This window comes from Marmota monax, unplaced genomic scaffold (genome assembly GCF_021218885.2).
Source record: "Marmota monax isolate L192 unplaced genomic scaffold, Marmota_monax_Labrador192_F-V1.1 WCK01_AAM20220418_F8-fsc00098, whole genome shotgun sequence".
Taxonomy (NCBI): Eukaryota; Metazoa; Chordata; class Mammalia; order Rodentia; family Sciuridae; genus Marmota; species Marmota monax.
The window spans coordinates 1,511,635-1,534,437 of NW_026694639.1; the positions used below are offsets into that span (position 1 = coordinate 1,511,635).

The window sequence follows — 22,803 nt, forward strand, 5'->3', positions numbered from 1 at the left end:
AGGCACTAGAACAGAGACCCTAATAGAAGAAAAAATAGGCCCATATCTTCACCATGATGGCCTTAAAAGACTCCTAAAGCAGAAGAAGTAAAATCAAGAATCAATAAATGGAATGGATTTAAATTAAAAAGCTTCTTCTCAGCACAGGAAACAATTAATAATGTAAGGGCAGAGCCTACAGATCGGGAGAAAATCTTTACCACATGCACCTCTTTTTTATTATTATTATTTGTTCATGACAATACAATGATCTTGACATACATTTGAATCAAATGGGGTATGAATTCTCATTTTTCCAATGTACAAGTTGCAGAATCACATTGGTTATATGGCCATGTATATACATACAGCAATACACATGCACCTCTGATAGAGTATTAATCTCTAGGATATATAAAGAACTCAAAAAATACCATAAAAAACAAGTAACACAAATCAAATAACCCAATCAATAAATGGGCTAAGGAACTGAACAGACACTTCACAGAAGAAGAAATACAATTAATCAACAAATTTATGAAAAACTGTGTTCAACATCTCTTAGCAATTAGAGAAGTTAAAATTAAAACTCTCACTCCTGTCAGAATGGCAGACATCAAGAATACAGGCAACAATAAATGTTGGCGAAGATGTGGGGAAAAAGGTACACTCATGCATTGCTGGTGGGACTGCAAATTGATGCAACCACTATGGAAAGCAGTATGAAGATTCCTCAGAAAACTGGGAATGGAACCACCATTTGACCCAGCTATCCCACTCCTTGGTTTATACCTAAAGGACTTAAAATCCATATACTATAATGACACAGCCATATCAATGTTTATAGTAGCTCAATTCACAATAGCTAGGCCATGGAACCAACCTATGTGTCCCTCAATAGATGAATGGATCAAGAAATGTGGTATATGTACTCAATGGAATATTACTCAGCTTTAAAGAAGAGTGAAATTATGGCATTTGCCAGTAAATGGCTGGAGTTGGAGAATATCATGCTAAGCAAAATAAGCCAATCCCACAAAACCAAAGGTGGAATGTTTTCTCTAATATGTGGATCTAATTCACAATAAGGTGGGGAGCACTAGGGAAGAATAGCATTATGTTAGATTAGGTAGAGGGAAGTAATGGGAGGGGAGGGAGGGAATGTGGGGATAGGAAAGATAGTAGAATAAAACAGACATTATTATTGTATGTATATATATATGTGACTGCATGACCAATATGATTCTGCAACATGTACACTCAGAAAAATGAGAAATTATATCCCATCTATGTTTGATATATCAAAGTGCCTAAATGTATTCTGTTGTCATGTATAACTAATTAAAACAAATTTAAAAAAGAATGAAATTCTTTCATTTGCAACAACATGGATGAAACTAGAATATATTAAGTGAAATAAGCACAGAAAGACAAATAAATACAATTTCTCACTTATGTGGAAGTTAAAAGGTTGATGTCCAAGATGCAAGGAATAGGCATTGGTTACCAGAGCCTGTGAAGGGATTATGAAGAGATGATGGTTAATAGGTAGAGTGCAGATAGTATAAATTCTTATATTATATAACATAGTAGCATATTTGTGATTGACAATTAATTGAATATTTTAAATAAGTAGTAAAGTACTTTGAATGTCCCCACACACAGACACACACAAATAAATGTCTGAGGTGACAGATATGCCAGTTATCCTGATCTCATAATTTCACATTGTGTACACATATTGAAATGTCACACTGTACCTCATAAATATGTACTATTGCTCTATGCCAATTGAAAACAAAAATATATTCAAAATCCAAATGCTGTTTACTTTTAAAGGCCCACCACAAATTTAATATAATTATTAAGATTTTCTCTATCACCTGCCCTTCTAATCTCTGATATGACCAATCTTAACTACATGGAAGTTCTAATTTTATTTATTTATTTGGTGCTGGGGGTTGAACCCAGGTCCTTATACATGCTAAACACATTATCTAACGCTGAGCTACTCCCCAACCCCAGTAGCAAATTTTTAATAGATTCTTATTTGTAGTTTACTGCAAATTGTATATATTTAATATATGACAAGTTAATAAATGATAGAATTGTGGATCAGAATAATGTTGCCATACCAGTGTAAAATATGAGTTGAAATTGCAAGGATGGGAATATTCAAGGGAAAAATGTAATTTTACAGTTGGCTTAAACAAATCAATTACACAAGGATAAAGTGGGAAGATCTAGTTCAACCTCAATAAAAATAAATGCTCAAGTTTAATTTGAATGCGCATTGAATTAGGCCAACTATATGGTTTAATCTGTTTTTAAAATTTAACTTCAATTTGCACTAATAAATATACAACTACTCTATCCCAGAAAATGAGAAATTTAATGCATTCTTTTTCAATATATTATAAACATTCCTTGTAACATACTTTAAGAAGGCTACTGACAACTGAGTTTTAGAAAGTAGAGCTGCAAATATAGAAGGGGTTCTGGGAATCTTGTCCAAAGAGGAACATGTTTAATGTGAAAAAGAAAGGCTGAGGAGATATCTGATCTCTGACTTCAACTGTTAAAAAACTTAAAAAAATACATTTCTAGGCTATTGTTACTTATAATTTTTCATTTTGTAATAATTTAAGACTTTAAAAATAGCACAAATATTAGGCTGCTTGTATATTTTCACCTCACTTTCCTAAATGTCTTTCATAACCTTAGTAAAATTATCAAAACCAGGAAATTAACACTGATACAATACTATGAACTTATGTATAGATCTTATGCAAATTTTGTCGACTATCCCCTTAACTTCCTTTTCCTGGTCCAGAATCACATTTAGTTGTTATCGCATTAAATATTTTCCACTCTAGGACATTACCTTAATTTTTGTCTTTCTTAATCTTGATCCTTTTTAAGAGTATTGGATAGCTATATTTTAGAATGTCCCTCAATTTGGGTTTGTTTAAAATATCTTCATGAGCTGGGCTTGGTGGGCATACCTATAATCCCAGCTATTGAGAAAATTGAGACAGAAGGATTGCTTAAGTGGGATTGCTAGGAGTGGGAGGCCAGCCTGGGCAACATAACAAGGCTTGTCTTTAAAAAACAAAACAAACAAACAAAAAACTTCTAAAGACTAACTTCAGTCTATGCATGTTCATCTTAAAAACCATGGAAATGCTGTGCCATTTAACAATATATCTCATCACAGATGATATTAATTTTGATCACTTGATTGAATGTCTGCCATTTTTCAGTTTTTCTGTCTTTTTTCTACTGTAAAGTTAATATTTGGAGTGTTTTTGTTTTGTTTTATTTTCCATATGGAACATACTTTCAGACTATGCAAATATCCTATTTCTCATAATAATTTTAGCATGTATTGATGATCAGGATGAGCTTATGAATTTTTATTTTACTCAGTGGATTTTACTCCATTTCTATCATTATTTTGTTGCTCATAGCATCCTACTTTTGGCCATTGGGAACTCCTTTACCTTGACTCCTGTGTCTTTTGTCTTATCCTTATTATAGTTCAGGGCATTTTCTTTTCTTTTTTGGGGAGTGGGGTACCAGGGATTGAACTCAGGGGCATTTAACCACTGAGCCACATCCCCAGCCCTATTTTATATTTTATTTAGAGGCAGGATACTGTCAGGGTTTTTAGCCCCCGTCTCCTCCTGACCAGCTGGAGAAGCAGGAAAAGCACACCCCGACCAGGACAAGCCAATAAAGGTCCTCCCTCCCGGGAGGACAATCAAACATGCCAGGGAGAACAGTCAAAGCAGGATCTCGGTTAATAAGGAAGTACACACAGCTTATATACTGCACAGGAGCCAATCAGGATAAAGGTCAGAGGGGTGGAGCAAGTTCACGTATGCACCCACCCCATAGTCTGTAAGGGAACACACAAGCTGTCGATGAGGGCGAAGAGTCCTGGACCTATCCTGAGGTGGTCTGCCTCCTCCGTCACTGCTCACAGCACCGCCTCCTGGCTGATGGCCGGGAGCCATCCCAGCCACATGTACAGCCTCAAAACCAGGAAGCAGGCAGCCATGCCCTACAGGGTACTACTGAGTTGCTTAGCACTTCACTTTTGCTGAAGTTGGCTTAGAACTCTCTATCCTCCTGCCTTAGCCTTCCGAGCCCCTGAGTTTACAGGCCTGTGCCACCACACCCAGCTATATTTCAGGGTATTTTCTTTTTTTCTGTTACCATGAGACATTCTGGGTTCATCTTGTATTTCCATTGCCCTCGCTCTGGAGGCAGTCATTTTTCTAAGGCTATCTAGTTCTTTTTACCGGAGAATATATAGTTTAGATATCAAAATACAGGTACTAAATGGGTGTAAGTCTCCTTTGTGTATTTCTTTTATTGTTTCCTTTGTGTATTTCTTAATGAACAGAACTAGGAAATATATGTATTATAGGTTGATATCTAGATTTTTGTGTCTTTGTTTACTACTATTCAATAACTAGCACATGTTTAGAATAGAATTTATAGCTAATAGTATAGAAAGAATTTCTCACTTGGTATAAAATTAGACTGTGTAACCTAGAGACTTTCCAATTTCATAAATCTGTTATGTTCTGATTCTGAGAAAGATAAGCTAGAGAATTATACCAAACAATTTACTCTCTGTATATTCATAATAAGAGAAATGCAAAAGTCATGGGTGCAGAAAGGTTTTATTATTATCAAAAACAGTGAAAGAAGTTGAAGATCTAAAAGTCCTTTTACCCACTTAGCCTGATATGCAGAAGGCTTTATCAGTAAAGCTATGGTGAAAAAAGAAGAAAAGCAAATGAGGATATCTCCTTAACTGGTGTTCTAATATTGCTTTCTATTCATTATTTTCTACTTTATGTAGATGAGATCAAAGTACAGGTATTTCTACAATAATACCATATATACTTTATATTCTGCAAAATAGTAGCCTAAAACAGGACTGACAGAAAAAATTAGGTTAGAGTCCTCAAAATTTATGGAACTTTATAAGTACTAACAAAAAAAGCAGTACTTTAAAAAATTAATTAAGTCTTCATCAGCATTTCCGTCTCCTATCATGGTCAGTTCCTAAAATCCTTTAAAACCTAGTGTTCATGCTTCTTATATTAGAGATACATAATATATATGTACATATATATAAAATAAAAATTCAAAATATGATTCAGAGTACAGTGTTTTCCACTAATGCATAAGTTTAAAAATTAAGGAATTGTCTCTGTAGCTTCTTTTTTGCAGGGGGAAGGAGAGTACTGGGGATTGACCTCAGGGGCACTTGACCACTGAGCCACATCCCCAGCCCTATTTTGTATTTTATTTAGAGACAGGGTCTCACTGAGTTACTTAGTGCCTCGCTTTTGCTGAGGCTGACTTTGAACTTATGATCCTCCTGCCTCAGCCTCCTGAGCTGCTGGGCTTACAGGCGTGTGCCACCGCGTCCAGCTTTCTTTGAGCTTCTTTTGCGCCCCACGGACTCATCAGATAGCTTTACATCATGGTAGCCATAGAAGTTCTTGAAGCTAGTAAACCAGCTGCTACTTAGATTAATGGAAGGCACTTCTGTAGACCTTTAGCTGTTTTTTATAAAGGTGTTCATATATTGCTAAGACTTAGTTCTTTAATTGTAAGCAAACTTGTCTCTAATCTTTAAGAAAATGAATGTACCGGGGGAAAACAATCAAGTTGAATTCACACAATTTCTATATTATAAGGACATCACTCCAGTATTAACTATTATTTATGTATAAGATAATTTAAGTTAAAGAAGCACATGTTCTAGTGGTAATTAACCGTCAGTATGCTGAATGATTGCTAATATGTGTACACATCAAAGACAATGTTTAATCAGAGTTGATATTGCCTACTTGTGTATTTTTATAGTCTTAGATGTTTCTGATAACACTGTATTCACATATCACTTGTTGAATTTGCAGAGTCTTTGAATGAATGATGGTTTCATGAAATATTTTAACCTTTGGATACCTGGGTCTTATAGAGGCTCTTTTCAGTAGTAATTTTGTGTATAATTCTCCAGTCTTTTAAATTCTTTCTCTCCTATTCCTTTGCCTCCTTCTATTTCTTCACTCATTTCATTAGTCCCAAACTCTGGGCTAGGTCTAATGAAATCTTTTGAAGAAGCATGTGATTCCTGCTCTTTACAGATAGGAAATAATTTGGAATCATTATAAGACAAAATATAATCAATTAGTAGACTGCCGTATGTAGTTGTAAACACTAGGCTTGCTTGTGCTGTGTCCTAGCCTTGCCTACTTTTTCAAAAAGCATTTCCAGTTTAAGATGTTGCTGATCTTCCAGTCTTATCAAGTTGTGAATTGATCTTTTCACTTGTTGTTTTTCCCACTTTACTGAAAGGAGAGGATTTCTGAATTCTGTAAATTTACTTTGTCAGTGTTAATGGTTTAGATATTTGGTGTCCCCCCAAAAGTTCATTGTGAGACAATGCAAGAAAGTTTAGAGATAAAATGATAGAGTTTATAAGAGTTTCACCTAATCAGTACATTAATTCCCTGAAAGGGATTAACTTGGTGATACCTGTGAACAAACAAGGTGTGACTGGAGGAGGTTGGTCCTGGGGCATTTGGTGTTTATATTTTGTCCTAGTGAGGGGATCTCCAGCTGGCGGATCTTTTTGCCCTTTCCCTTTCCCTCTGGGGAGAATCTTTAGTACTAGGAACTCTTTAGTACTTCTTGAATATTGTATTATGTATTAAAAAGTTAATTAAGAAAAAAATATATTTCTTCATATATATTTAGTTGCTAAGAAATTAAAAAGTCGGAAGAAATTTAGAAATTTTAGGGAGAAAATTATTGAAGCTTATCTAAATTATATAATAAAGTAAATGTTCCTATATAGAACCTAGACATCCCCATTTAGATTAAAAATACAGGTGTGGTGGTGCACTCCTGTAATTCCAGTGACTTCAGAGATTCAAGCAGGAGAATCAAAAGTTCAAGGGCAGCCTCAGCAACTTAGGGAGGTCCTAAGCCACTTACCAAGACCCTTGCATAAATACATACATACATACATACATGCTGGGATATGTCTCAGTGGTAAAGTGCCTGTGGGTTCAATTTCTAGTAAACAACAAAACAAACAACCCTTTTGCAGTTAAATATTATCTCATGGTTGTTTTGATATATAAAATGTAAAATATGTCTTGGGCATGGATTTTTTTTTCCCCCACATGTCACTTTGGAAAAAAAAAAAATTAAAAAGTTTTTTTTTTTTAGATTTTTCAAGGAATTTTTGTATTATACAATTATTTCATCTTTCCTAAAGTGAGAAATGACCTATTATAAACCCTCATAATTCAGATGGGAATGTGGAGATTGCGAATGATGTAATGATCACATGTAAGATCATAGTAGAATATAAACTTCCTGACTCTTAATGTAAATATTTTATTGGGTATATTAGGATGCTTTTATTTAATGAAAAAAAATTATAGTAATTGACTATTGGCTCCATATACTTTGGTCTCTTGCTTTAGGAATCAGTTCTAAATTGAAGTCCAAAATTGACCCTCACAATTAAGAGAATTTAGAAGAGATATAGAGATATCTGTATCTTTTTGAGCCATACATGTCTTTGCATGGGTTTCCTACTTTGGGAAATAATTTTTCTTTCAGAATTTTTAACTTAATTCATATTTTAGTTTCTATAAATATCTACAAAACAAGAGTGAATTCTTGAGAAGAATCTGGTATTAGTTCCTTTATACAAAGTAAGCTTTGTAAATTAGATCATTAGATTGTAGCTTTTAGCTAAGTAATGTTTACTTGGAATGGTCTATTGTTTTCACTTTTTAAGTTTGGTAGTTTTCTTTTTTAAAAAAATTGCTAAGATAAAGGCTTGAGTTTTGTCTGGTATTTAAGTACTAGGATTCTGCTTTTGTGCTCATGAGAATATTTCAAGGGAGTAGGAGTCCAGTAGTGTGGTGAGGGTCCACTCTATTCTCTATCTACCTCCAAAAAAAGCATCATCATGCTCCAACTCATTCAAGAGAGTAGATGTGGGTTATATCTGCTTCTTTCTTCTGTTGCTTACCATTGGCTCTTTGCCTCTTTACTGATTGTTTTGATTGATTGCTTTTGCAATGTTTGTGCTGGTGTTATGGAAAAAAGAGAAATAGAAGATCCTAGTAGGTGGCCTGCATTCACAAATTTTTAATCTAAATGAGAGAAAGGCTGAAGCTGCCATAATTGTCTTTTTCTCCACCAATTTTAACATGGCCATGGAAATCAACATAGCATCTGTCTCATAAGGAAGGCAGAATTCTCTAGTTACTAAGTAGGAAGAGTTGAGAAAAGCCAGAGCAGGGAAACATCCCTTCCTCTTAAAATGCAAGGGTAACCTTTTCAAAGTGCTGTTGGTCTTTGTTGGATTAAGAAATACAGTGTATTATCCCTTCACAACCCTCCTCAAAATAATCTGTTGGGATTTTCCCATTATTTGACTAGCATTTAGAAATATAATTACTAATAAGATTCAGTAATAAATAATATGGCCAGGAGAAAATTTGACATGGAATTTCAGCTGATGGCAGGATGATGTTGGTACCTTTGGGAGCGTGGATAGTGAGGAAAAGACAGTGTTAGGATTAATGAATAAACATTTATGTGAATTGCCTTAGTTTGCAACTAAACAATTATGTACTTTTGTTATTTACCTTACTTCATAGAAACAAGACTTTCACATGTCAACAGTGCACAACATACTTTTACCAAATATTTGTACACCTAGTTGGTACATGACATTTTTCTAGATTTTATAGAATATGTTGAGAATATGATCCTTGCTCTCAAATATACATGATTTTAAAAAGACATGACTGTATTTGAGAAGCAGAAAAATCAGTCAGCAGTAAACCTATCACTATCTTAAAAAATATAGCCCTTTAAGATGTAAAGTTTCTCTTTAAGTAATAAATTGTAGTCATAGAAATATTGCTCATTCAGCAGCTATAAGGTTGTTACAGACCTCTTCAGTGAATTTTAGTGTTTCTTTATTACATTTTTGCCCATCTAAATCTTTCTCTAATCTTTCCCTAATTTATCTAGAAGAAATTTGAGGTGAGTATTACATTTTAAAAATACTTTAAGTCAAAAAACTTGAGTAGTTTAATAAAGGACATGTGTAGGTTAAGTTTAGGGATAACTTATCTTCCTTTGAAAGTGTTTCTTAATTAAAAACAGATGAGAGTAGAAAAGAAGGTATTCAGAACACTAAATAAAATGCTGTGCTTTGTGGAATTGGCAGAATTCATCAATACATGTAACAATGATTTATCATTGCATTTGGTCCTAACACATATCTGTGTAGATCAACAGAGGCACAGTAAGAAGGATAGGTAGTGTAAAACACTAAGGTGAAAGGGTTAATTGGCCTTGTTGGGTTCAATTTGCCACTCCAGTGGCACTTTCTGTTGTCTGTGTAAACAGAGTTGCTAAGTACTTTCCCACTAAGCTGCCACTCTTTTATTTATACAGTTGAACCACCAATGAGGGATGGATCAGTTTACCAATTGTTAGGCCTTTTCTTCCTCCTTTTCTGCCCACTTCATGCTTTTTTCTCCAGCTGTTGCTACATACTTCTTTAATCCTAATCTTTCCTTAGTCCTTATGTTTTTTAAGTTTCTTTTTTTCTCTTATTGATTCATGTGTGTGGATATTATACCTGGTTCTACTGAACTGTCCTTAATTCTTCCTCACCTCTGTTCTCATTTTATCAATTTATACCACAAAACTTACTGAAACTCTGAAATTTTTTTTCAAGTAACATTTAAAAACTCTTTAAAAATTAAAACATATATAGCTAAAGTCCTCTTTATCTGCTAGTACCTCCACCCTACTGTGAGTTAATATATTAAAATATATACTTCTAAACAATTTTAGTATTTTTATATATTTATAAACATGATATTGCTGGAAATTAATGATATTCTGAAAATATCATTCTGCTTTTTTCACTATACGTTGTATTTTTATGAATTATGCATATTACATAGAGATGCATTCATGTTACCTAGATCTAATTTAAACTGATAACTGCATTGTATTTCATATTTTAGTTTTTTGCCTATTAATGGACATTAAAGTTATATTCAGTTATTTTCTCTATTTTAAGCAATGCCACAGTGAACAGACTTATAGATGTTGTTATGTATGTATCACTAGTTTTTCTGGGCAGTGTTTTCCAAACAGCATTAAAAAATCAGTTTAGTAGTTTGGAATCTGCATTTTAAAAGAGAACAGAACAACGTAGTAAAAAGTGTCAGAGTAAATGGTATTTATTTTTCCATGAAATATATATTGTTGGGTTTGAGTTGTAAATATTAAATAAATCTGCTACTGTAGAACTCAATCAAAAAGTTTAATAAAAAATATATTTTATATTGTATATCTTAGCCTACTCTGGGTTATGTGCCTACAAGTGGATTATTCTGGATCATAGGCTACATCATATTTTGTTAGACACAGCCAACTTTTCCAAGTGGCAATGCTAATTTATGCTCCCCACATGCTAGCTCTATTTAATATTCTTGTTTAACACTTTTACATTTTCTATATTCTTGAGAATGAAAAATTCTATCTTATTTTAATTTTAACTAGTGAGGTTAAGTATAACTTCTTTATAATAGAAAAGTATTAAGGCCTGTCCAGTTGACAGATTACTATTAAAAATTGTATGAAAGCTAGAGAAACCTTCATCTCCACAATTTTTTCTAACATTTTCTTTTTTTTTAAATAATGAGCATAAAACTGTGGTCTTAATAATTATTAAAAATAATTTTATTAATGATATCACATTCTATTACTTTACAGTTTATCTCAAATTTGTTTTTAAACACAATTCTTTTACCCAATATCAATGCCTTCAGGTTCATAGCATATTGGAGGAATATTGATATCCCTCAATATGTGAATTTAATGCATCTCAGCAAAATTCTATTGCACCTATATTCTCTATTGTAGAAGAACAGATGGTAGGCAAGTGCTAAGAAGTATTTCAGGCTACCACTTTTTTATGACCACTATAGAATGAAAGAATCCTGGTAATGAATAGAACATTAGAAAATAATTTAGGTCTAATTATTGTTGGTTATCTATTTTTGGCTTGTATTTTTTTGATAATGGAGATATAGTCTTTTTCTTTTTAGGTTATTGTTAGTGCTTACTAAAACTTAATCAGATACTTGTTTCATTCATTGATGCTCTATTTGTCCTCATAAGTCATGTAGGAAAGACTATTCCTTTAACTATGATGGCTCAAATATTGGAAGAAAGATTCTTCTTTGGTTGTGAGAATTTTGATTTTTATAATAACAGGTAGCCCTATTATTTAGGTAATGTGTACATAAATATGTATTGTATATACTAATTTCATTTTTGGACTTAATATTTCCTTAAGGCTTATTCTATAAATTGCCAATTTTTAATATTGTTTTATTTTATTTAACTGTGGTTTATAGAGTTATAATCAAAGTTGGAAGCTGATTTGATAAATGGTGTCATATTTAGAAGGACCTTTCAGCTTTTTATTCTTTTGAAGCAAAAACTTTTTACAAGACTGTATCATGATATTTAGGCATTTCAGTTCTGTTTTCAATCTAAAATTATCTTATTTCCAGTTTCTTGTTGTAAAACATGAACTATATCAGCAACTATTATCCAGTAGAAGTTAAGGTAAAAGTAGTTCTGAATTAAAAATGAGTGATCATTTTATAGAGACCATGGCTGTAGACTTCTGTCTACTCATTTAGAGCACGTATTGTTTTATGCTGTGAAGTAAGATTTATAGGATTTATTTAACAACTAGTGTAACTCTTGAGGGAAAACAGAAAGATTAGATTTATTAAACTTGTAGAGTTTCTTTTTTCAAGGCCCAACTTTTTTCTCATTTAAGTTAATTGTATGCTCAAATATCATTCAGACTTTTCACTGGCCCTCAAATGTGATAAAGCTGCTTCTTATTTTTAAGAAGAAAGTCATATTACGGCATTTATTTTAGACTTCAATGTATACTCTTTTTTTTAAAAAAAGAGAAAGAGAGAGAGAGAATATTTCAGTATTTATTTTTCAGTTTTTGGTGGACACAACATCTTTGTTTGTATGTGGTGCTGAGGATCGAACCCGGGCCCCACGCATGCCAGGCGAGCGCGCTACCACTTGAGCCATATCCCCAGCCCCCAATGTATACTCTTCACAAAAAAAAGTTAAGAGAATATTTAACACTTGAATAAAGCTTTAACCACTAATTCTTAATTAAAGTATCTTTAATAAATGTTCTTTCTTGATCTCTATGGGGAAAACATAGTTCAAAGTGTTAGTCCAATAGTCAAAACATAGTCCAATAGTCTCTGGACTGGTGCAGTTTTGCAAATTGTTACTTGTTTGCATTGATATAGAAATTGAGAGTAAGAGTTTTTAAAATTTTATAGTAGTTTGGCAGAGTCATGACTATCGAATCTAACAATAACAAAATATGGAATTATATCTTTGGTTTTTTTTCATTTCAGTGTTCTAATAATTCATTTATATTTTACAAAAGTCTCCTTGAAAGCCAAACAAAGACTAGGACACTCAAAATATCAGTGAACCACAGCCGAATGCAATTCTTTATTTTATGAAAATGAACATAAAATAAAGAAGATATAATGGAAAATTGGGATAAAGTGAGCTTAAATTGTGGTTTCCAATTCCTAAAAATTTTTTGAGAACTGGAATTTTTTTTGTATTTGAAACCTCCTGTTTACATGATATATTCAGTCATGTTTTCTTGTTTATTCTTAATAAGTTCAAGTTATTTTTTATGGAAAAACTAGCTGATTTTTATTTTAATGCCAAACAAGACTTTAAATCAATTAAAATATTTCATTAAGCATAGTGTTACTTTCACATTTGCAGCAATCATAGTAAATACATTTCTTGGCATAAAGGCACAGCCTTTGTTTGGAGTTTAAAATATCCCCAACTGGGCTGGGATTGTGGCTCAGCGGTAGAGCGCTCCCCTAGCACAAGTAGGACCCGGGTTTGATCCTCAGCACCACATAAAAATAAAGGCATTGTGTTGTGTCCATCTACACCTAAAAAATGTTAAAAAAAATTCCCACCTGCAAGATTACAAATATAAAACTCCCATTGTTGTTTATGTAATAGTGGATTAATCAAATTAAGTTATACCATCCAGAATAAAATAAAATGGAAGTAATTTACTCATAAGATTCATATTTAAATCTTTATTTACAAAATACTATTCTAAGAATTATAATTCCATTAAGCTTAAATTGGAACAAAAGTAAAATCACTGAAGTAATAGCAGATACTTAAACTAAAAATAAGAGCTAAATCAAATAACTTTTGAAGAGAGATCAAAACTATTGTCAGGTTCCTTATTATGTTTCTGGATGTTCAGTAGCAGGCTCATTTGAAGGTAGAATCAAACATGAAGGGAACTCACTTCTACTTTCAGAATGCGGGGGAAGGAGGGGTGGAAATTCAGTTCTTTTTTTTTTTTTAATTTTTTAATATTTATTTTTTAGTTTTCGGCAGACACAACATCTTTGTTTGTATGTGGTGCTGAGGATCGAACCTGGGCTGCACGCATGCCAGGCGAGCGCGCTACCGCTTGAGCCATATCCCTAGCCCCGAAATTCAGTTCTTGAGGGGAGATATTGAGGAAAACACTGTGGTCCCATTGGGAATGGAAAGGGTGGTGAGTCTGGGGAGGGGGAGAAATCCAGCTCTTGGGGGAGATACTGAGGAAAACACTGGGGTCCCATTGGGAATGGAGGGGATGGTGGGCCTGGTGGAATATAATCTTGAAATGCTCCATACACGTTTCCTGGAGGACATGGAGGGAAAAAGGTTCTCTTCTCATGAACTGACTACTTGGATCCACTGGAAACAAGGGACCTCTGATTAGAGAAAAAGGTGCAAAAACAGAGGCAGAACCAATTGCTTGGCTTTCAGCAGGGAGAGATGAATCAGGCACACTGGAATCACCAAGATCGGCTTTGGTATCCTTTCTACTGGATTCTGTTTCTAAAGACATAGGCCCATTCACTTTATCTGAAGAACGCATATTAGAACTTCTGAGTTCTGCTGGACCTGGTGGTCTATCATAATTAGAATAACATCCATCTTGCCTTTGTAGAGAAAGACGTGGATCAGAATATGGTTGGCCTGGTGGAGGGATCATTATCCTATGTGCCTGTTCCCATGGAGATAACAGGGACTCGATGTCAGAAGGTGCTTTCTGAGGATCAGTTAACCTATCATAGTGTGAGTCTCTTCTTTCATTGCTAGTCAGATGGTCCAGAGGATTCTCTGGGCCCCTTGAGCCTCTTCCTCCTCCCAAAGGTGAGAGTGTGAGTGGACCTTTCTTTTCCAAATGAGGAGGTCTCATTTCAGATGAAGGTCGGCCCAAAGGTGAGGGACAATTTGGGGAATGCTTTCTGCCAAATGCTGTATTTGAAGCATAAAGTGCAAATGGATCTTTTTCTAAAAGTTTAAATTTAAACTCCTTTTCAGTTAATTTTTGTGTGTTGCGAGCATTTTGTTTCCTTAAATAATTGAGGTTTCTTTCAGTAATCCAAGCTGCCAACTCACTATTATGTGCTTTTTTTCTCAGAGGAAATAATCTGCCCCTGAGAGAAATGAATAGTCATCTCCAGTTCTTCTTCAAGATATTTGGCTTGCTTTCTGTAGGTCTCCAGCTGTTCAGTTGTATGACTGATCATTTCTTCCACTTTGGGAAGTTTTTCCTCTTGCTCTACCTGGTAATTTTCCTCTGCACTTAATTTCCTGTGGAGTTTCATTATACTTTCTTGATATCATTCCATCATGGCTTTATATTTCTGCTGAAGCTTCTGATTCTCACTTTCAAGCTGTGTATTTTCTGACTGCAAAGATGCTTGTTCAGTCTTTAGATTTTTAGAGTGTTCTATAAGGTCTTCCTTTGTTTTCTCTACTTCAGATTATAAAGTAAAAATTTGACTTCTTTCTCTTTCTAAGATTTTTAAAGGGGCCTTTAGTTTAGCACCATTAACCAGTTTCTTCAAAGCTCCTTTTGGTTGATTATCTAAGTGAGCACCAATTTCTGATTCGCTCTTCATTTCCAATTCCAAGTTACCATCATCTGTTTGGGCTCCTGTGCTTGGAGAAGACCTATCTTTGATCTTCAGCAAGCATTCAGTCAGAGATTCGATGTGATTTTCTTTATCACTTAGAACTTTTTCTGCATGTACTTTAAAGTCTTCAAATGGTATTTTCTCTTTATTGTGGACACATACTTGTTCCTTCCATACTTTAGCTTCTTGTTTTAAAGTCTGTTTCTGAGTCTGCTGAAGTTGGGAATTTTCATTCAAAGCCTCTTTTATTGCCAGCATAAGTCCTTCTTCATTCACTTGAAATATTCTGAGGGTTGTTTTAGCTTCATCTATTTGTGATTTGAGGGATTTTGATTTGTCTTCTAGGGATTTTATCCTTTTTAATATATCCGCCATTATTTCATCCTGTTTAGAATGTTTAACTTTCTGTTCTTTTGGCTCTTTTTCTAGAAAGAGTAATTCATTCCCACATTTAGATTTGGACTTATCTAGCTATTCATATGTTGCCTCCAAATTTTGTGCTTCTGTTGAACCCTTCTCAAAACCACCATCCTTTAAAGATGACTGTAAGCCTTCATGCTCTTTTTGAACAAGGCTAACTTTTTCAAGTAGTTCACATTTTTCTTCAATTAGTCCAGAAAGTTTTAGAGCAAGCTTTCTTTCTCTTCCCACATATAGCCTGCTTTTCACAGATTGAAAACATCTCCACAAAAATGAGAGAACAGCAAAAAATCCAATAGCTGTACATATCACCAACTCCCAAAGAATGCCATAAGGATTAGGGCCTGGTTTCATGTCTTCAGACAATGTTGCCACAACCCTGCATACTTCTTCCAGGACCACCCCCTAGTATGGCTGAAGGGCACCCCGTGGCTCCTCCAAGACTTCTTTGGCTATTGCCACCACAACCACAGCTTGCCCAGCCATACCCACACAGGCTGTGGTTTGATCTGTGTTTGGTCTGGAACTGGAACCTGCACCAGGCAACAGAGCAACCACTGCAGACTGGCTGGGGGCGGTTGGGGGGGGAACCATCTTCACCAGCTCCCACAGGCCTCATGGGCTCACACTGCCCCCCTTTTGGGGAGTCTCTGCCCCTTCTCTATGCTGTGTGTCCTGAAGCAGCACAAGCTCAATCTGGTCCCACTTGAGCCCACTATGCATTCTCTCCATGCCATCCACCCCTGGGTTTGGTTTCAGCCAGGCCACCGTGGAACTTTTTATGCACTAGTTATTCTATACAGTCATAATATCCAGTTTGATGTAACTAAAATTCTAAAGCTTAGTAGAATTTTTTTAGAACTTTTATGCCACATATTTATATTTATACCACTTGTTGTTTTGTTTTAATGACTCATTCTTTTCCCTCCCCTTTTGGCACCTCCCCTTTTCCTTCCTTCCATCTATCTTTGTCCCTTTCCTCCATTTCTGTTCCCTCTCCTCCCTTTCCTTGCAGTGTTGGGGGCTAAACTCTAAGGCCTTCTACATGGTAGGCAAGCTCTGTACCACTGACCTACATCCCCAGCCCTATTGACACTTTCTATACAAGTAATTTGAATTACTTCTATAGGAAAACTCTCATGTTAGACTCTTTTAAAAGTAATTTTAGAAGAGTTGTAACATGGGCACAAATCAGTTATGACAAGTTACTTTAATAAAGCACAGCATATCTAATGTTCCTAAAAAGAAGGAGCCTAAAACTTGAGTTATTTTTCATGTCAGTTTTTCTAGGCTACTATTTAGTTAAAAGAGTCTTCAAAATCTTTTTCTCAAATGTTCTTTTCTTTTGACTTCTCATAGGACTTGAAAACTTCTAAGTTGGTTATTATAAATATATAGCAAAGAGAAGAACAGATATGACTCTTTGAAATGGTTTTAGCTCCTGAAAGTGAATTATGTTGTTGTTAAGATAAATAGTTCATTGCTTGATGCTTGACATCCAGACATATTTTTTTATTTATAGTTATGCTTGAATTGTTCATGAGACAGATCTAATGTTTGAAGGAAAACATTCACTAGTAGTCATTGGTTTTCTAAATATCTCTAAATATGTAAGAAGTTCAAAGGCATTATGCCACTATGTATGATTAGACTGATTATTATTTATATTTCTATGGCCAGAGTTGTATCAGTGTAAACTAAAACACTTATCCTATTCTATAGGGCGTGAAAGTTTAGAAACTTTTTAACAAATTTAGTTATGTGAGGTAATATATGTTAATTAGTTTGATTGTGGTGAATATTTCACAATGTATATACGTGTATCAGAATCAACTTATCAGATGGGCATGGTGTCATACATCTATAATCCCAGTCACTTAGGAGACTGAGGCAGGAGGATCACAAGTTCAAGGCCAGCCTCAGCAATTTATCGAGGCCCTAAGCAATTTATTGAGACCCTGTCTCAAACAAACAAAAAGACAAGCCAAAGTATCAAGTTTGCAACTTAGATATTACAGTGCTATAATGTGTGTGTGTGTGTGTGTACTGGAGATTGAACTCAGGGGCACTCAACCACTAAGCCACAGCCTTAACCCTTTTTTAAAAAATATTTTACTTAGAGACAGGGTCTTGCTGAGGTGCTCAGTGCCTCGCTTTTGCTGAGACTGGCTTTGAACTTGCAATCCTCCTGCCTCAGCCTCCCAAGCCAGTGGGATTTCAGATGTGCTCCACAGTGCCTGGTTTACAATGCTATAATTTTAAACTGTCAATTGTAACTCAATGAAGTTAGGAGAAAAGTCTAGAAGCTATTCTTTCAAACTTTAGTATGACATAAAATGTGGAAAAGAGATCATAAATATAGACAAATTAGGCAAAACATCTCCAAAAATACTTAGGATAAGAGTCTAAATTTTTTGGCTGATAATTTTATTTGTTAATCAGTGAACACACTAATTATGCCTGAGAAAATAATTTTAGAAATATTTTTGTGGCAGTAACGTAGCAGAAATCAAATCAACTTTATATTTCATTGTGATCCATGTTTGAAAATAAATCTTTGGTCTGTCAACTTTAGATAGAGATGCTGACAAGGGAGGGAGTTTGTCAAGATCTACAAAGAAAAATATTCATCATGGAAGGACAGGAGCAATATTTGACAGGGTTGCAAGTACTTTCTTCCCACTTGATAAGTTTCAGATCCTTTATTATTAAGTGTTTATCAGTCTGTCTTTAAGGGAGAATTTCCTGTTTCTGTCTACTTTCTAGTTTTAGTGCTATTTCTACATTATTGCTTTCAAAAAGAAATCTCATATTTCAATACTTATTAAGAAACATGAAATTTTTGTTGTTTTTTTCCTACTGACCTCCTTTAAACAACTTAGTAAAGGAGGAAAATGAGAATATTAATTTATTAAATAACTTTCAGAATGATAAAATTTGAAGAGCAACAATGGGGAAAAGGGTGTATTGTCTTAAGGGCACCAAGGAAAATAACCTTAACTCTAGAATTCTATACAAAGTGAATCTGTCTTTCAAGAAAGAGAACAAAGTAAAGACATTTCCAGATAAATAAGAAAAACAGAGTTAAAAAGATACAGTTCCTTTTTGAAGCACATACCAAGGCTAAATTTCAGGAAGAAGGAAAGTGATTGTCATGGGGAAAGTCTGAGATGCAAGATGGAAAAATTAGTATAATGATAATTATATAAGTAAATCCTAAGCAAACTTGACTGTATAAGAGAAATATCTGATTTTTTGAAAAGGGCAAATAGGATAAAACTAAAAGTTTGTGTGACAGCAGTATATAAGTTTGGAGGAAGTGATCAGAGTTCAGGTTATTTTAAGGTTCTTATAGTTTTAAGAGGAGGAAGAAGATAATTAACTTTAGACTTTGTCAAATTTAATATGTATTTCAAACTAACTGGAGTAGCCATTAATAGAATAGAACCTGTAACTTCAAAATAAGTATGATGGGAAGTAGGGGAAAGAATGTATGAAGAAATAGTCAAAAAGAACACTTAAGAAAGAAAGAAAGAAAACAAACAAAATGAAATATAAAAGGCCAGGATCAGAGTATTAATAAACCACTTTAAATGTACAAAATCATCTTGTTAAAGAAAAAAGTTAACAATTTTTTTTAAAAATGGCAAAACAAAGATATATGCTGTTTATAAGAGAAACACCCAACATATAAAGATTTAAAAAGAGTAGAAGTTAATAGATGGAAATAAATTCATGTGACTGGACCCACCCAGTACTTAGAAGTAAAGCACAAACTGTCCTGCTCAATAGCACTTCTTATACATAGCAGAGTTTACAATTATGTGAAGCAGATTTTGAGACAATAGTTATCTTTAATAGCTCTAGTTAGTGAGACACATTAATGTGTTTTGCTTCTTGTAAGTGTATTTGAAAATTTGTTTAAATTGACTTTTACCTGTGTATATACTGTTTGTTGTCTTAGGATAATCAGGAAGAACCAGAAAGAAATAGGTTTGGGGAGCAAGTAGGATATAGTTTGGCAACTTGAACAAAACTGAAATATCTTACCAATGGATTGTGCTTCATGACATACAGAATTAAAGACCCTCTGATTCTAATTCCTGTATGAGTTTAAACAACAATAATTTAAAATAAGAAACTAAAGGAAGAAGCCAGGTATGGTGATGGCTCCTGCCTGTAATCCCAGTGGCTCATGAGGCTGAGATAGGAGGATTGTGAGTTCAAAGCCAGCCTCAGCAATTTAGCGAGGCCTTAAGCAACTCAGTAAGACCCCATCTCTAAATAAAATATAAAAAGGGCTGGGGATATGGCTCAGTATAAGTGCTCCTGAGTTCTATCTCCAGTACCATAAATAAATAAATAAATAAACAAACAAACAAATAAATAAATAAATAAGGGAAAGCATAAGGTCCTTCATTAATATGTACAATTTTCATGTTTTATGTATTAATTCAAAATTTTTTTTAATTGAAGGAAAATATCCTAGAGAGAGAAAATTGCATTAGAAATTAGAAGCCTTGCTTTATCAATCATTATATAATATTTTTCAGTACATAATTTTGTTATCTATTAAAGTGAATAAGGAAACTTGAATTTAAATTAAACTTTAAACTTTACAGAAATAGTAATAATGATCTTCAATGATAAATTAAACATAGCAAAGGGGGGGAGTCAGTAATAAAGTAACAGGCTTTAATTATATTTAGATGGATAGAATAGACTTTAGAGTAAAAATAAAGCCCTTTCTAATTTTGAAGGTTTAAGAAGTGGAAAGTCTTATATCAATAGTCTGATATTAGTATTTAGAGTCATTTACTATTCATTAATTTAACAATTATTTAGTGATTGCTCAATATGTGCCTGTCATGAATTTAGAGACACAGCACTAAACAAAACAGTTTAAAATTCCTGCCTCTTTGGTGTTTACATTCTACTGGAAGAGATTGAAAATCTGTGGAACATATATTAACCAGATAGTTCAAATTCTATAGAGAAACACATAGTGGAAGAATGCAATAGGGATGTTTTGGGGGAAATGAATTGTGGAAAACTGCAGTTTTAGGTGGGGGTAGATAGGGAAGTCCTCACAGAGTGATTGATATTTGAAAAAAAAACAATGAAGAAGAGAGGATGTGAATCATGAAGATGAGTGGAAAGACCATATCAGGCAGAGGGATCAGCAAATGCAAAGGCTCTGAGCATGACTATGGCCAGTATGTTCAAGAAACATCAAGGAGGAGGCATGAATGTGGAGAAAGCCAGAGGAATAGTGGTTGGGGATGAGTTCAGAGATAATGAGTCATCAGGTCCCTGTGACATCATAGGACATTTTGAGGATTTTGGAGGTCTAGATGTGATTGTAAGGACTTTGACTTTTTAAAAAGAAATGATGGTAAAATGTATATAACAAGAAATTATCATTTTAAACATCTTTAGGATTAGAACTCATTGGCATTAAGTACATTCACAATGTTACAAAACTATCACCATGATCTATTTCCAAAACTTTTCCATAACCCCATACTGAAAGTCTGTCTCCCATTCTCTCTCCTGGTAAACTAGTAACTTCTATTCTACTTTCCATCTATGAATTTTCCTGTTCTAGATACTTCATATAAGTGAAATTGTACAATGTTTGTCTTTTGTATCTAGCTTATTTTACTTAATTTAATGTTTTCGAGGTTCATTCATGTGGTAGAACATATAGTATTTCAATCCTTTTTATGACTGGAATCTATTTTATGTATATAACACTTTTATTTATCCATTTATCTATTGATAACAATTATGGTTGTTTTCACCTTTGGCTGTTGTGAATAATGCAGCTATGAACCTTGATGTACAAGTTTCACTGAGTCCTTCCTTTCAATTTTCCTCCTCCTCCCCCCCTCCTCCTCTTCCTCCTCCTCCTCCTCCTCCCTTAATCTTATTTTTATTTTTGCAGTACTGGAGATTGAACCCAGGTCCTTGCATTTCCTAGACAAGTGTTGTATCACTGAGCTACATCCCTAGCCCTTTTAAAATTTTGAGGTAGGGTCTTGATAAGTTGCCCAGGCTGTCTTTGAACTAGTAATCATCCTGCTTCAGTCTCCCAAGTAGTGTGTGCCACTGACTGGCCTTGCTTTCAGTTCTTTTGGGTATATACCTAGAAGTGGAATTGCTAAATCATGTGTTAATGAAGTGTTTTAACCTTTTGAGTAAATGTCCTTCTGTTTTCCATATCAGTATCATCATTTTATTTTTCCTCCAGTAATGTATAAGCTTTTCAAATTTTTCCACATCCTCACAAACATTTGTTATTTTCTACTTTTTAAAATATAACCATTCTAGGTATGAAGTGGTAGTTTTGGTTTACATTTTCCTAATGATTAATGTTGAGTATCTTTTCATATACTTAGTAGCCATTTGTGTATCTTTTTTGAAGAATTGTATTCAAGTCCCTTGCCTGTTTTAAAATTGGATTATTTGTCTCCTTGTTGTTGTTAGAGTTCTTGATACATTCAAGATATTGACTCCTTATTATATGTACTTCTTATTATATGATTTGCAGATATTTTCACCCTTCTGGACTTGTTTTCTTGATAGTTTCCTTTCATGTTGTTTTCTGTATCTTGTGTTTTTGTTCCTCATTGTTTCCATTACTGTCTGTCTGATTTTGTGTTTTCTTGGTTTATGATTGTTTGCTTTTGGTGGTGTAGGGGATTGAAGCCAGTGCTTTAGTATTTGCTTGATGAGTACTTTACCACTGAACTACACTTCTAGCCATTTAGTTGTTGTTGTTGTTGTTTTATAGTATATCATTATGATTCCCTTTTTCTTTCTTGTTTAGTATCTATTTTAGTTATATTCTAAGTGGTTACCTAGTGTAATAAGTTAAATTAGGTTGTTATAAGTTGAAGGTATTAATTGTAATTCTGAAGATACCCCCACTAAGGACTTTACTTTTTGATCTGAGTAAAATGGAAAACTATTGGAGGCTTTTGACTGGATCTTTTTTTCATCTTAGTCTTGCTGCTATGCTAAAAATAGACTGCTGAAGGTAGATGCCAAGCTGGGGCAGAAGTTGTGAAATAGATTTTATAATGAACCAGGCAAAAAATTATGGTGGCTTAAAACAAATACTGATAATGATACATGGTATTACTGGTAATTGTGTTCAGATTCAGAGTATACTTTTAAAGGAAAAATGAACAGGATTTGCTAATGAATTTTGTGTGGACTGTGAAAGAGAAGTTAA

General features: G+C 34.0%; 1 protein-coding gene and 1 pseudogene across 1 annotated transcript in view; one reads left to right on the plus strand and one right to left on the minus strand.

Annotated features, from left to right (window-relative positions):
* The window catches only part of Dnajc1 (DnaJ heat shock protein family (Hsp40) member C1), a 222,567-nt gene that overhangs the window by 30,031 nt on the left and 169,733 nt on the right, over positions 1-22,803 (plus strand). The window lies entirely within an intron of this gene.
* LOC124078297 (melanoma inhibitory activity protein 2-like) lies at positions 13,407-15,998 on the minus strand (annotated as a pseudogene).